Here is a 13479-nt window from a genome sequence, read left to right as displayed (position 1 = left end):
TGTAAATGTAGTAAATGTACTGTTGTTATTTTTAGATTTGTGTTAGTTCCGCCTGGATTGTCTGTCTGGATTGTCTTATCTTGTGACCTAATGAGACAGATGAATTATCTCAGCTAGTTCTTCAACAACATATGGCGTTTCCTTGCAAGCGGCTTCCTTCTGTGCTGTGGAGAGCAAGGCTGGGGGCTGGATACTAAATTAGATATAGGATAACATGTATCTGACCCTGCATGTACGGTAAACTCAGAATGCCACTATCGTGAAAGTGCTTTCAAAGGAAAACTCTTCTTAGAAAGACACAGTTATATGGAGGTCTGTGTCAGGAAATGTCTTTATTTTGAGCATCCTCTTATATATAACACGAAGGTCACCCTTTCAGCTCTGTTTACTGTACCCTGTGAATTCCATGAGGTAAGACTGAACCACATCAAGAAGTGATCGCAGAGAAATCTACACAAACAGACCAGAAATATTGGTACCATAAGAGCACTGGAAAATGAACCTGCAGGATTTGAACACATAAGATTCCAAGAGTCTTTTAATGCTGAAAGAAACTCGAAAATTATTCTGTGTTCATACCATATTACTAAAGCAAGATAACCGCCACTGTTTTATTCACATTTACTAGTAGTAAAGTTAGGAATCCTAACTTTGCCATTACTAAATGCCTTTTGTGAATACCGGAAGTTGTAAAGTTAGGATTTTGTCTCAGATTACTTTTGTGAATCGGGCCCGTAGTGACCTACTGGTTTTATGTTGTGTATTCTGTTATATTTTTTATCAACCAAATACAGATCAATTGACATGAATTGATATGTGTTGGTTTATGTATCAGTGGCATATTACTGATTTGCCCCTGAAGTTCAACAGGTGTTCAACCTGTTTTTCTGCTGCAGGAGAAAGTGTGTTTAAGGGCTATTCTGATGCATTCATTTTTATCTATGCCTATGCAAGTTTATTGCACAGGAAATGAAATGTGGCCTTTCCCTCATTTCATCAGTGCTGTAGACTCATTCAAATGAATACATGCATTTTGCCATATATTTCTACTATACTAATTTCTTGGACCTGGCCCTTATTTCAGGGTTATCCCAAAAATTTTGTCTTCTTCCTCCTATTTTTTCTGACTAAAGGCATGGCTACGGCACCAGTGGAAATGGGCGCAGTTCTGGGGAGCTCCGTCGGAACGTAGCCGCGACGGGAGCCTTCCAGGTGATATATACGGCTGCCCGGACAACAAAGCCGCACCATTCAGCAGAGGAGCGCCTGCTGCCTTTAAAGACAATTTCTCAGCTGAGCGGGGTGAGAGGAACATGCTTTATTTCGCTTTCTAAACATTGGCGGATCGCGCCTGAGACGCGACCGCTATTTTGACGCCTCCTGTCATCCCCATTTATCCCTGCACATTTCCTGCATCACGTTGCTTTATGAAATAGCGTGCTATACTTCAGAAATTACTTCAGGCTTGGAATGTTGCACTTATTAACAAATGTGGTAAGAGAATCTTCACTCATGTCAGACTTTTTTGCTTTTTTATTTTTTTTCTCCCGCTCAGCCTGTAATTGAAAAACAACCGCCATTTTGATGTGGGTTCTATACCACTGGCTTACAGTTTCTTTTTCCCCTCATGCTACAATTTAAACAGCATATTTTCTTCACAAAGCAAATTCTTGGAATGTGAATTCTGCAAATAATTAGAGGAAGAGGACTTTTCAAGAACTAAGGAGCGTCCTCCTTCTTGCTCGACATTGCTCTATTTTGTCTCTCCTAACACTCCTCAAATCTATTTATAATAAAGCTTAAGTCAGTGTTTTCCTTTTTGAAACTATCAAACTTTCTCCTCAAGCTATAATTTTGGACTCCTTTTAGTGGAATGTTGTTTTTTTGACTGCCATTTATAAGAATTTTAAAACCGCATTCTCTATACACATTTTAAGAACTATCAGCTTAGCTTTTGAACTTGTTTAATTTTCCTCTACCCTCTCAATGTCTCAATGGCAATGCCACGCTATAATCAAAACTCTTCTCAGCAAATTAATGCAGACAACGTGTCTTTGGAGGACATTAACCCATTCAGTGTTTTGCAAGAGAATATGGAGGACGCAGCAAATGACACCCTTACCACAAAGTGTTCCTCTCCTCATACTTCTCGTTCAAGATCAAAAAAATTCTTCTAAATTACCCTCATCTTCTGCTTCTACACCAGGGAAAAGAGTAAAAACGAATCCTCAATCTCCTACCAATACAACCACTTCTATCTCTATGGAGCTTCAACTAAAAGAAATTCGTTCACTCAAACCCTACATGGCTGAAATGAATTCCCGTCTTCAAAATCTCGAAGACAACTGGTCACACACTGAACAAAAAGTTGAGAATCTTGAGGAGACAGTCGCTTCAGTTCAAGTAGTCATTGACCAAGTTCCCTGAATGTACAGAGAAATTCAGAACCTTAAACAACAAGTTGAAAATTTTGAAAATCGTAATATGCGTAACAACCTATGCATTTACGGGCTTGTGGAAGGCCTTGAAGAATCAAATTCCATATCCTTTTTCCAATAGTTTTGGCTACGCTTCTTGGTCTCCCAAATTCTCCAGCCTTAAACATTCAATGAGCGCACCGCCTAGGTCCAATTTCTCGTTCCTCTACTTCTTCTTCTGCAGCAAAACCTAGGGGTGTTATCTTGTACTTTTTGGAATATACAGATCTACTCAAAGTTCTTCAAGCTGCCAAGCAGAAGGGGAAGATTACTTGGAATGGTTCTACTCTTTTCTTTGCACAAGATTACACCAAAATTACTGCAGATCGTTGGAAGACGTTTCTGGAGATGAGGCCTGCTCTTTGTTCCTTGAATGCTCGCTATGGCTTATTCCACCCGTGCCTCTTTAAAGTGACGTATAACAATAAGACGACTAATTATGAAGACCGGGCGACACTTCAGCGATTTCTAGACTCTTGCAGAAATTAATTGATGGACATCCCTCGAGCATAATTATCGAGCATGATTACTCTGCATAGTGGAATGATGTTACGTCATAATGTTTGTTAATTACGCCTCCCCGTTGTATTTTGTATTGTGTATTTTGTATCCTGTAGTTTGTATTTTATTTTGTTCTGTTGTGATTTCTGTTGTTAATATTATCTCTTTTTGGATTCTTTTAGACGCGGTTTTGTGACCCCTTGATTTAGGTGTTCTTCATGTTTACCTGGAGGACATTATCCCTCTGCTGCGTTCTTATGGAGTCTTCAGTCCGGTGTGCTGCCTTCCTCATGTGGTTCCACCGCCCCCAGATTCATTCTTTTCTTGTGGTATGTCTTTTTTACATCTTTTTTCATTGTCAACTGTTGGATTTGTGTTAAATTCTTGTTCTCTGTTTCCTTTTCTCTCAGTTGCTTCCTTCCCTTTTTCGCCCCTTTTTCTTTTTCTATTTCTCCCTGCCTTACAATTCTCCTTTTATACATATCTCTTTCCTGAGTCTCTTTTATATTCTTTTCTTCTCTAAATCCTTTCCCTTATGTAATAGGATTCTTAATTTCTATATTGTATGCATAATAGCTGTTCATGTTCTATTTGATGGTTTATTTTTAGAGTTGTAACTTGGAATGTTAAAGCAGTAAATAATCCCATGAAAAGACAACGGGTAAGATCACATTTAGCTAGACTAAGCACAGATGTTGCATTAATTCAAGGAACACATATATCTGACAAAGAAGCTTCTAAACTGAAACGAAGTTGGGTGGGCAATGTTTTTTCTTCCCCTGCTTTAGGTAAAATAAATTGAGTTTTTATCTTATGTCATAAGAAATACCAAATTCAAGTTGTCCACCAAGAAACAGATTTGCAAGGCCTTTGGGTTATTGTTAAAATTCTACTAAATCAAATACCAGTCAATGTGGATAATACATTTTGGATGCAGATATCAGATAAACGACTTTTGTTCGATGATGAATATATTTTGGTGGGGATTGCAACCATGTTTTTGACCCTATTCTAGATAGGAAATCTTCAGTTAATTTTTCTGACACAAAGATGCACTCACAATTTACTTACTCCATACGCCGTAAGTCTTTTGTTGATATATGGAGGCTCTGCAACCCTGCTCTTCGAGAGTACAGTACATCACTCACAATCCCGTATAGATTATCTCTTTTTCAGTAAGCCCTTATGTCAACAAGTCTCCCATTCTGAAATTGGCTCTATATTAATTTCAGATCACGCTCCAGTTTTCGTTGATTTTGAGTTACTCTCTTTTACCCCCCACGCAGGCAGATGGAATTTTAACAATGTGTTTGTTATCGGATCCGAACTTCACAAGCCAATTCACCTCTTTTGCCTCTGAATTCTTTTCTTTTAACTCTACACAGGACTCTTCCCATGTAACGATTTGGGATTCCTTTAAATCTGCAGCCAGAGCCTTTATTATGAAATTTGTGTCACAAAAGAAAAAAGCTTTTCAAGAGAAAATCTCCCAGTTATTTGCTAAAATTAAACACCTTGAATATACATACTATCATTCGAACTCTGAATCCGCTTTAAAGAATCTTATTGAAGAAAAATTTGCATTTAACAAAATATCTACTGAGGCTGCTTCCTTTTATCTTCTTAAAAGTAGCTCTCGATCCTATGGAGGTCAAAATTAGATGGGGAAATTGTTAGCAAACTACTTGAAAATCAGACGTGAACGAACCAAAATAGAATCTACACAAACCGACACTGGTTTATCTTTCTTTAAAGATAATGATATATTAAATGAATTTGTTTCTTTTTATAAAAATGTATATACCCCTGAACAACAACCAAACCCGACAGATCTCTCTGCTTATTTTCAGTCTATTGACGCTCCTTTGCCCTATGACACAGACTTTTCTTCCTTAGAAACAGATATCACTACATCTGAAACTTCACACACTATTTCATTATTAAAAAGAGGGAAGAACCCGGGTCCAGATGGTTTTACCATTGAATTTTATGCTCATTTTGCAAATATTTTAATCCCTCATCTCTTATCATTTTACAATACCTTTATCTCGAGTGGTTCTTTGTCTAGGACCTTTCAAGACTCCATGATTTGTTTAATATCTAAAGAAAATAAAGATCCATATCTATGTAAACTAATAGGCCAATTTCTCTAGTAAATCGAGATTATAAGATTTTTGCCAAACTTCTTGCACTTCGCGTTAATCCGATTTTACCTACTCTTACTGGCCCTGAACAATCATTCTTTGTAAAAGGTTGTCTATCTTCTGATAATTCCAGAGTCTTTTTTAATATTCTTAGCAAAGTGTCTTCTCTTGACTACCCCATTGCTGCTACAGCAATAGAACCGGAGAAGGCATTCGAACGAATTGGTTGGGATTTTATGTTTCAGGCATTAAAATGGATAGGATTTCCCCCTAAACTAATATCTCTTATTTCTATACTATATTCTGGTCCCAAAGCTTCTAATTTTGTAAATGGCAAAACCTCAGATTATTTTCCACTTTTTAGGGGAGTGCGTCCAGGATGCCCCCTTTCTCCTCTTTTGTTTCAAATAGCCTTATAACCCTTTAGACTGGATGAAACAATTACTGGCTTCCAACTTGATTCCTCTCATGTCAAATTGTCCGTGTATGCGGATGATATTCTTTTGTACTGCTCCAATACGACTACCTCCACCCCTTCCTTTTTTTCTCAGGTTGATATTTTATCTCGATTATCTGGATATTGTCTCAATTAGGATAAATGTGAAGTCATGCCTTTAAATGTGCTCTGTCTCGAAAATGACTTCATACAAACAGGCTTTTCCTGGCAAACCTCTAAGATTAACTATTTGGGCTTATGGTTTTCTTCCAACATCCCAGAAACTTTAAAGATACATTTTGACAGTACTATATAGACTTTATTAGATTCTATTGATCACTGGCACCCACTTTTCCTTTCTTGGTGGGGACATTTAGATTCCATCAAGATGATGCTTTCCCCTTTGATTCTTTATCTTCTTTCTATGATCCCTGTTCATATTCCTGCCTCTTATTTTAAGAAAATGGACTCTCTTTTAACCAAGTTCCTTTGGAAAAACAAACCTTCTCTAATTGCTCTATCTGCCCTAAAAGCAGACAAATCATCTGTAGGCCTTAAATTTCCTGACTTTAAATCATATCATTATTCCTTTTCTCTAAAGCAATCTTCTCGCTGGCTCTCTGAAGATCAACATATTCACCCTCCTATTTGGTTGAATATAGAAGGATATTTTGTATCCCCTTTTGAATTCAAAGAATCACTTGCCTTTACTAATAATAACTCTCTCTTTCGCTCTCCAGTTATCTCCCATACGCGGAAAATACTTGCTCCCCTCCTTCCTTCTTCTTATCCTTCCTCTTCTTCCATCTGGTATAACAATTCATTACATATTAATAACCGTACTATTTATTGGAATACATGGAGACTCGAGGGGTTACTTTGGATCTACAAAATACTAATCAATAACATCCATATATCTTTTTCGGATTTATAATCAAAATTCTATATATCATCCTCTTGTAAGGGTAAATATATTTTTCTTTTCTCCTCTCTTTCCCAATATCTCAGTTTTCTACCGGCTATTTCTATTCCTTCATCCAAATGCTCCAATATTTTCCCTTTGTTATCAACTTCCACCTCAGATTCTTCTTTATATAAGTGTTTTTTTCTTCACCAATTAGGGACAAGAGGAAAGTTGAATTGGCTTGGGAAAAGGACTTAACCGACTGTTGGCCTATTACCCTTTGGGATAAGTTATGGCAAACAATTCACAAGACATCTAGAGCTGCTAACACCAGACAAACCCTATATTTTTTTTACAAACTTATTTTATTCACTCCTACAAAGTTGGCTTCTTTTTCTCCTGATTCCTTTCCCACCTGCTGGTCCTGTCTTTGTGTAGCTGCTGACCTAAAACACATGCTTTTTGATTCCCCTTCCATCTCTTGATTTTGGCAATCTTTCAAAGTCAGATCCCTTTTTCACATACTAACATTTTCTTAGGTTCTTTATCATTTTCCTGGCCTACTCCATTTCAAAACTCTAAACTGGTTGATTTATTATTAGCAATAGCCTTCCATCTGATAACTTCCAATTGGAAACAAGCAGACAAAGTCCCTTTCTAAGCATGGTAGAATGCTATTTGTTTTCACCATAGACTAGACACTAATTATGTCACTCCCATATCTCTATCCATTAAAAGAGACCTTTTATGGCTCCCACTATCCTCCTTTTTAACACACGTTACATCTACAAACATGACACCAGTTAACTCTTCAGATGAAGTCCAGAAGCCTCCTGGATATACTTGTTGTCTTTTTTCTTCATTCTAATTTGCCAAATTTAAAGCCCAATGCTACATGCATAAAATCAGCTCTGGTATAGCACCCCACTCTCTAAAGTCCTTAGTGCACCACTATCACCCCCCCCCCCTTCTTCGATCCTCCAGTCAGCACAAATTCCAAGTCCCTAGGATTAGACGAGCCAGAATGGGTGGACGCTCCTTTTCCTACCTGGCTCCCTCACTATGAAACTCTCTCCCCAATCACCTATGCACTGACTGAACAACACTATCTCAAATTCCGCAAAAACTTAAAAACTTGGCTTTTCAATCAATAGTCCCCTACCATTCTATTACCCTAGCCTTTCATCCTTCTGTGTTCTCTAGCACCGGGAAACCTTTGGGTAGCTGTGCGCTGTACAAATGTAATAATAATAATAATAATAATAACAATAATTTACTCTCATGATTACTCCTTTTGTTGTATGGTTTCAGATACAATTGGTCTAAACAGTTTAAAACCTATTTCTTCTATGCATATAAAGTTTTAAACTCAGGTGTTATTCCTAACTTTTGATGATGTATTATTTTATCATCTTGACTTCCCTTGTTTCTTCCCCCCCTCTAAATTCCTCCCCCCTGTTTTACCTCGTTTTACCTTTTTATAAATTGATATTGATTATGATTGTAAGCATATTATGTTATATCTCTTTATATATTACATTTTCTTATATTTTTATTCACTTCTTCTCTTAATAAACTTAAACTTAAAAAAAGAATGAACTAAAAAAACAAACATTGCTAACCAGTTCAAAAGGGCATATGCTCTAAATTGTATTGGTAATTGGTTTATCCATGATTAGCATAGTTGTTTTACAGGTAAGTCCTTAATAAAGTGTACCAGGTGTGCCCAGGTTAGTCCTCAGTAAAGTGCACCAGGTGTGCCCAGGGCCTGTACATCAAATGCTACTAGTGGGCCTGCAGCACTGATTGTGTCACCCACATGAGTAGCCCTGCAAACATGTCTCAGACCTGCCACTGCTGTGTCTGTGAGTGCACTTTTAAACTACCATTTCGACCTGGTAAGGACACCCACTTGCCCCGCCATAACCTTCCCTTTTACTACCTTTAAGTCACTCCTAAAGTAGGCCCAACCCAGCCCCATGGTCAGGGTGAAGTGTATTTTGAAGGTAGGGCATGTACTAGTCTGTTGTGCAAGTCCTGATAGTGAAATAATACTAATTTCTTTTTTTCACTATTGCAAGGACTATCTCTCGCATAGGGTAACAGGTGGATTGCCTTGACATATCTTTTGAATGCAATTTCCCATTGGGAGCAGAGATTTTGAATTTGGGGGTCTCGGAACTCACATTTTAAAGACACATTTTTTGGTGAAGTTGGTTTATAAATTGCGTGTTGAAAATTCCACTATTAGAAAGTGGGCATTTTCATGCTTAACCATTCTATACCTCTGCCTGTCTGTAGAATCAATATCTGGGTTGGTTGACTGTTGGGCTCTTGTGCATTCACTCTCGACACTCACACAAAGGGAGCATCTGTTTTTATAGAGGCATTGCTACAAATTTCGATGGATCACTACTGCCAGCACCAGAGCGTGGTTCTTGGTCGGTGCATTGACCAAAGCTTTTACTGCAGGTCCAAGCTTTCCATTGCAGTGCATCAGAATAAAAACTGCTGCAGCATGAGTTCAGTGCCTGTTTCATCGCTGTGGAGTTGACGCAGCACATCTGGATTTTTGATGCATCATCCCTGGGTGCCAATTTCTTCATCAATGTTGCCCAGCAGCAAGGACCTGAGGATACATGTCCTGAGATCAATGCATGACCTACCCTTCCAGTAAGGAACCAACACGTCACCTCCCCTGACAGTAAGGAACCAAAGCATCACCTCCCCTGCACAGCAGTAAGGAAACGATGCATCTCCTCACCTGGCAGTAAGGAACCAACACATCATCTCCCCTGGGCGTAAGGAACTGACTTTGTTTTTCCAGTGCTTCACCTCCCCTGCGCCTCGCAGCGTCTTTGAATTTTAACACATCCAAAGCACTTTGTGCTAAAATTGACACGTCTATAGATTCCTATGAACTACATTTGCTTAACTTTTGATTAGTGACATCTTTACTTGTGGGTGTTGGATTGTTATTGTTTTGTTTTTGTTTTATTCAGATAAATATTGGCTATTTTTCTAAACTGGTGTGGAATTCTTTTGTAGTGTTTTGACTGTGCTAGTGTGTGTGTATATACAAATGCTTTACACATTGCCTCTGAGATATCCCTGACTTCTTATGCCAAGCTACCAAGGGGGTGAGCAGGGGTAATCTTACCTGTGCGACTCCCTTATCCTGACTAGAGTGAGGGTCTTAACTTGGACAGGGTGCAAACCACTGCCAACTTGAGACCCTATTTTTAACATAATTACATTACAGATGCAGGGATATTGCTAGAATAATGCTGAAGAGATAGCTTTAACACGTGCCAGCAAGGAGATAATATACATGTAAGTAACTCTTCCCCCCAGGAAGCAACTTGGAAAGCACCAAGAGGTCAAGAGCGCCACCAAGGGCAATTTGTATATGTAGTATACTCTTTTCATAGTGATGCTGAATACTAGACGTGTTAATACCAGCTGTTTAAATGTAATTTTGTAGAGTGATAGGATCACGTTGATTGAGCTGTAGCATTGTGCACAGAGTTTTATTAGACATTTATGAAGCTCATATAAAACATAGATAATGGAAGGTACGAAGAAGTTCCAGGACACATAAATAAAGAGACAAAATGGTAGGCACTCCATGTGAACAAAGCTAGGAGGTCTTTTTGCCCCGGGATGAGCAAATGGCAGAAGATTGGAAAGGGCTACAGATACATTTTGTTTAAGTTACTCTTCCCGGTATCCTGATATATTGTAAAATGGTAGGAGAAAATTCTAATTTAAAGACTGACATAATGCTGTTCTGGGAAGTTCAAATGGTATGCACTAATGAGGCACTAACTGGAATGTGGGCTACTTCATGAAAATAAGGTAGAGTAGAGAGAATTTACATTGAGTCTATATTCATTTAAGACAAGCACTATCCTAAATGTAAAGTAAATATAATGAAGTCCTAAATCGTGTACAACATTTGATCACGTAAGAAAATATTTTTTTTCTACTAAATTATCATTGGGGCAAAACTAAATGTTTTAATTAAGAATATGAGAGGTTAACGTATGGACAATTAATGTATTGTTTGAATTATCAAAAACTCTAAGGGGAAATCCAAAGTGTTCTTGAGGAGGAAAAGGTTTATTTGCTCTCCTTACAGCGGCCCTCCAGATTCAGTCAACATTGAGGGAGAAGTCATAAATTCCACCCACTTTAGAAAACATTGTTTTCAACTATTAAATTGAGGCCATGGGGCTCTTATGCGTGAATTAGTGAATTAGAGTTACATTGTAAGTATCTGCACAGGGGCGCCTAACACTATGGTCCCTAACACACATCTTATAGACCAGGAGTATGGTTATGGCTGTGTCTAGGCCTACATTATGGGTACCTTCAAAATATGCAAGAGAGGTGCAAAGGCCGAGCGTACTGTTGGAATACCCTGGAAATGAACTCAGTATTGTGGTCCATTAGGATTGTTTTGTGGCAACCTGTACAGCAACACTGAGCAGAGGGAGAAATTGGATTTCTGTATGTGCTCTGCACTGTTTCCAATGCATCTGCTAACTCACTGAGTTACAGCATGGGCTACAGGTAGCATTTTATTTTTAATGTGTGATTAGTTCCTGTCTGAGCTAGGTTTGCCTTGAACCAGATGAATAATAGGATACATATCCCCGATTTGTTTATAGTCACCTGGGTAACTATCATAAAAATGTCTATCTCAAACACATTTGCTAATAACTAAAGTGAGCACAAGCAATGGAGACTTTACAGTACAGTGCTCACTACATGTTTCTGTACATAAGTCAATTGAAAATTGAAAAATGCCATACAGTGGTCCACGAGAATTAGAAAAGTCAAATATTTCATTTGCCCTTATTGGCTTCTCTAGGACACTCTATGTAAAGAGGGAGTAGGTTGTGCCTGTACAAATATTGCATGCATGTTTTACTTGACCTTTGGAGGGCATCTGCAGCTCCTCAATGGCTGTGGGTGCCTGTGACTACTATCACCCTGGGGCTAAACCAACATACCGTTCGCAAATGTTTACCTGTAGGCAATCTGTTACACCATCTCCTGTGCCGTGATCTCTTGCTGTATCCCTTTAGGGTCATTTTCGCTATGAATATGCTGCTGCAAAATTGTGTTTGTGCACCATCAAAGACAACACAACTCGAAATGTGCCTCCTATACGAGTGGATTTTAGAACCACCCAAGGTCGTTGCCCATGTGAAATTTTAACCTTGATATCTATGGACTAGTGATGGGTGACACTATACAGAAACACTTTGTTAAATTTGATCCATACCATGATTTACCTTATCAAGGATTCTGAAGAAAGAACTACACTACAATCAGCACATTTACTATTTTTCCATTTAACATGATTACCATAAAGAAGCAAAAAAGACTAAAAGCAATAACATTTCCCACATTTTAAAAAGGAATATAGGTTGGCAGAGTGCCTATAAATAGCAGTTTAATGGAACGTTTGTGGACAGTGATTTTGATTTTGTTGCATTCTGATTTGAATAGGATTCAGCATGCTCGCTCCTTTTTGAGTGTCAATGTATTGTGATATGAAATCCTGACAATTGCAAGAATACGCTATTCATTTAGTAGTGGCTGCTACCGGACCCAGGTGGTGGGCCGGGTGGGAGGGCCAAAAAAGAAAAAAACACTTACCTGAAAACGGCCAGCTGCTGCCTCTCCTCCGTCCTCTTCTTCCTGTCTCCAGTCCCGGAAGCAGGAAGCACCCTGACTCCCAGGCTCCCCTGAGCCAATTACAGTGCTGCAGAGCAGCGTTCTGATTGGTTTGCGCAATGACTGTCAGTGTTTTTTTTCCATTTCCCCCATCTTACCACCCGGGTCCGGTAGCAGCTGCTACTGAGATCATGGATATTTTGTTCCAATGGCAGAAGGAAAAATGCTTTTGGAAGTAGAGACCATATAACCTTTTCAAGAAGGCAAGCAGTAATGTGGCAGGGACAGGACCATTTCAAAGTGGATTAATACACTCACAATTAGACTCAGAACTGGCCCAGTGATTAATACTTGTGACCATATCTGTCAACTGTAAGAATCGGAAGCATAGAAAGTACTATAAATTATTTTGGTGCTGGCAAGGTTGTGCTGGCAATCTTTATATTACGAATAAAGTTCTTTACGTGGTAGTTTTCGTAAAAAAATGATGCATTGCACGAACAATCAAAAAAGGTGCAGGACCAGAACCAAAAGCAGTCCTGGCAAATTTTGTCAAACCAGCCCCCACACTGAAATGCAGTGACCACACCTGATCACAGTATCACAGAGTTAAAAAATTACAGGCCTATAGCCAACCTCCCGTTTCTAGCCAAAATAGCAGAAAAAGCCATGAATACTCAACTTGCAGAATTTATCAAGCAACACCATCTGCTCGATGAAACCCAATTTGGATTCCGCAAGTTTCATGGAACAGAAACGGCGCTTATCAAAGCGGCGGATGACATCCGATTAATCCGAGATCAAGGAGGCTCAGCACTGTTGGTGCTTCTAGACTTATTGGCCGCCTTCGACACGGTCGACCACAAGATCTTGGTCGACCGTGTTGAAAAGATGGTCGTGCTAGGACTAGCTAAGAAACTACTGGCATCTTTTCTGGCGGATAGATCCCAGGCAGTCACCCTAGGACAATTCGAGTCAGCAGAGTTGTCCTTACCATGTGGGGTACCTCAAGGTTCATCCCTTAGTCCGACACTATTTAACATCTATGTGTCGGACCTCGCTAAAACCATCAAAGCGCATGGGATGAACCTTACCTCATATGCGGATGACACCCAGTTGATTCTGACCGTCAGAAATGATGGGGAAACAGTAGCAGAGAGTTTTAAAGCAGGTATGCTGGCCATCGGACAGTGGATGTCAGCAAACTGTTTAAAACTGAACTCCGATAAAACCGAGGTGGTAACCTTTGGTCATCTTAGCCCTAACTGGTCCTCTGTATGGTGGCCGTCATCCTTTGGAGCCTTGCCCAAACCAACCGCGAAGGTGAGA

The 13479-nt window shown here is 39.1% G+C and overlaps 1 long non-coding RNA gene across 1 annotated transcript in view; it reads left to right on the top strand.

Moving 5' to 3' along the window:
• Positions 1-1112: 1112 nt before the first annotated feature.
• The window catches only part of LOC147751475 (uncharacterized), a 31497-nt gene continuing 19130 nt past the window's right edge, over positions 1113-13479 (top strand). Inside the window, exons 1-2 of the long non-coding RNA XR_015300026.1 lie at positions 1113-1302; positions 3161-3307. This is a non-coding gene — a long non-coding RNA (uncharacterized LOC147751475). The remainder of the gene's footprint in view (positions 1303-3160; positions 3308-13479) is intronic.

This window comes from Lissotriton vulgaris, chromosome 1_1 (assembly GCF_964263255.1).
Source record: "Lissotriton vulgaris chromosome 1_1, aLisVul1.2, whole genome shotgun sequence".
Taxonomy (NCBI): Eukaryota; Metazoa; Chordata; class Amphibia; order Caudata; family Salamandridae; genus Lissotriton; species Lissotriton vulgaris.
Note: the sequence above shows the minus strand (reverse complement) of the source record. Positions and strands in the feature narration are given on the sequence as shown.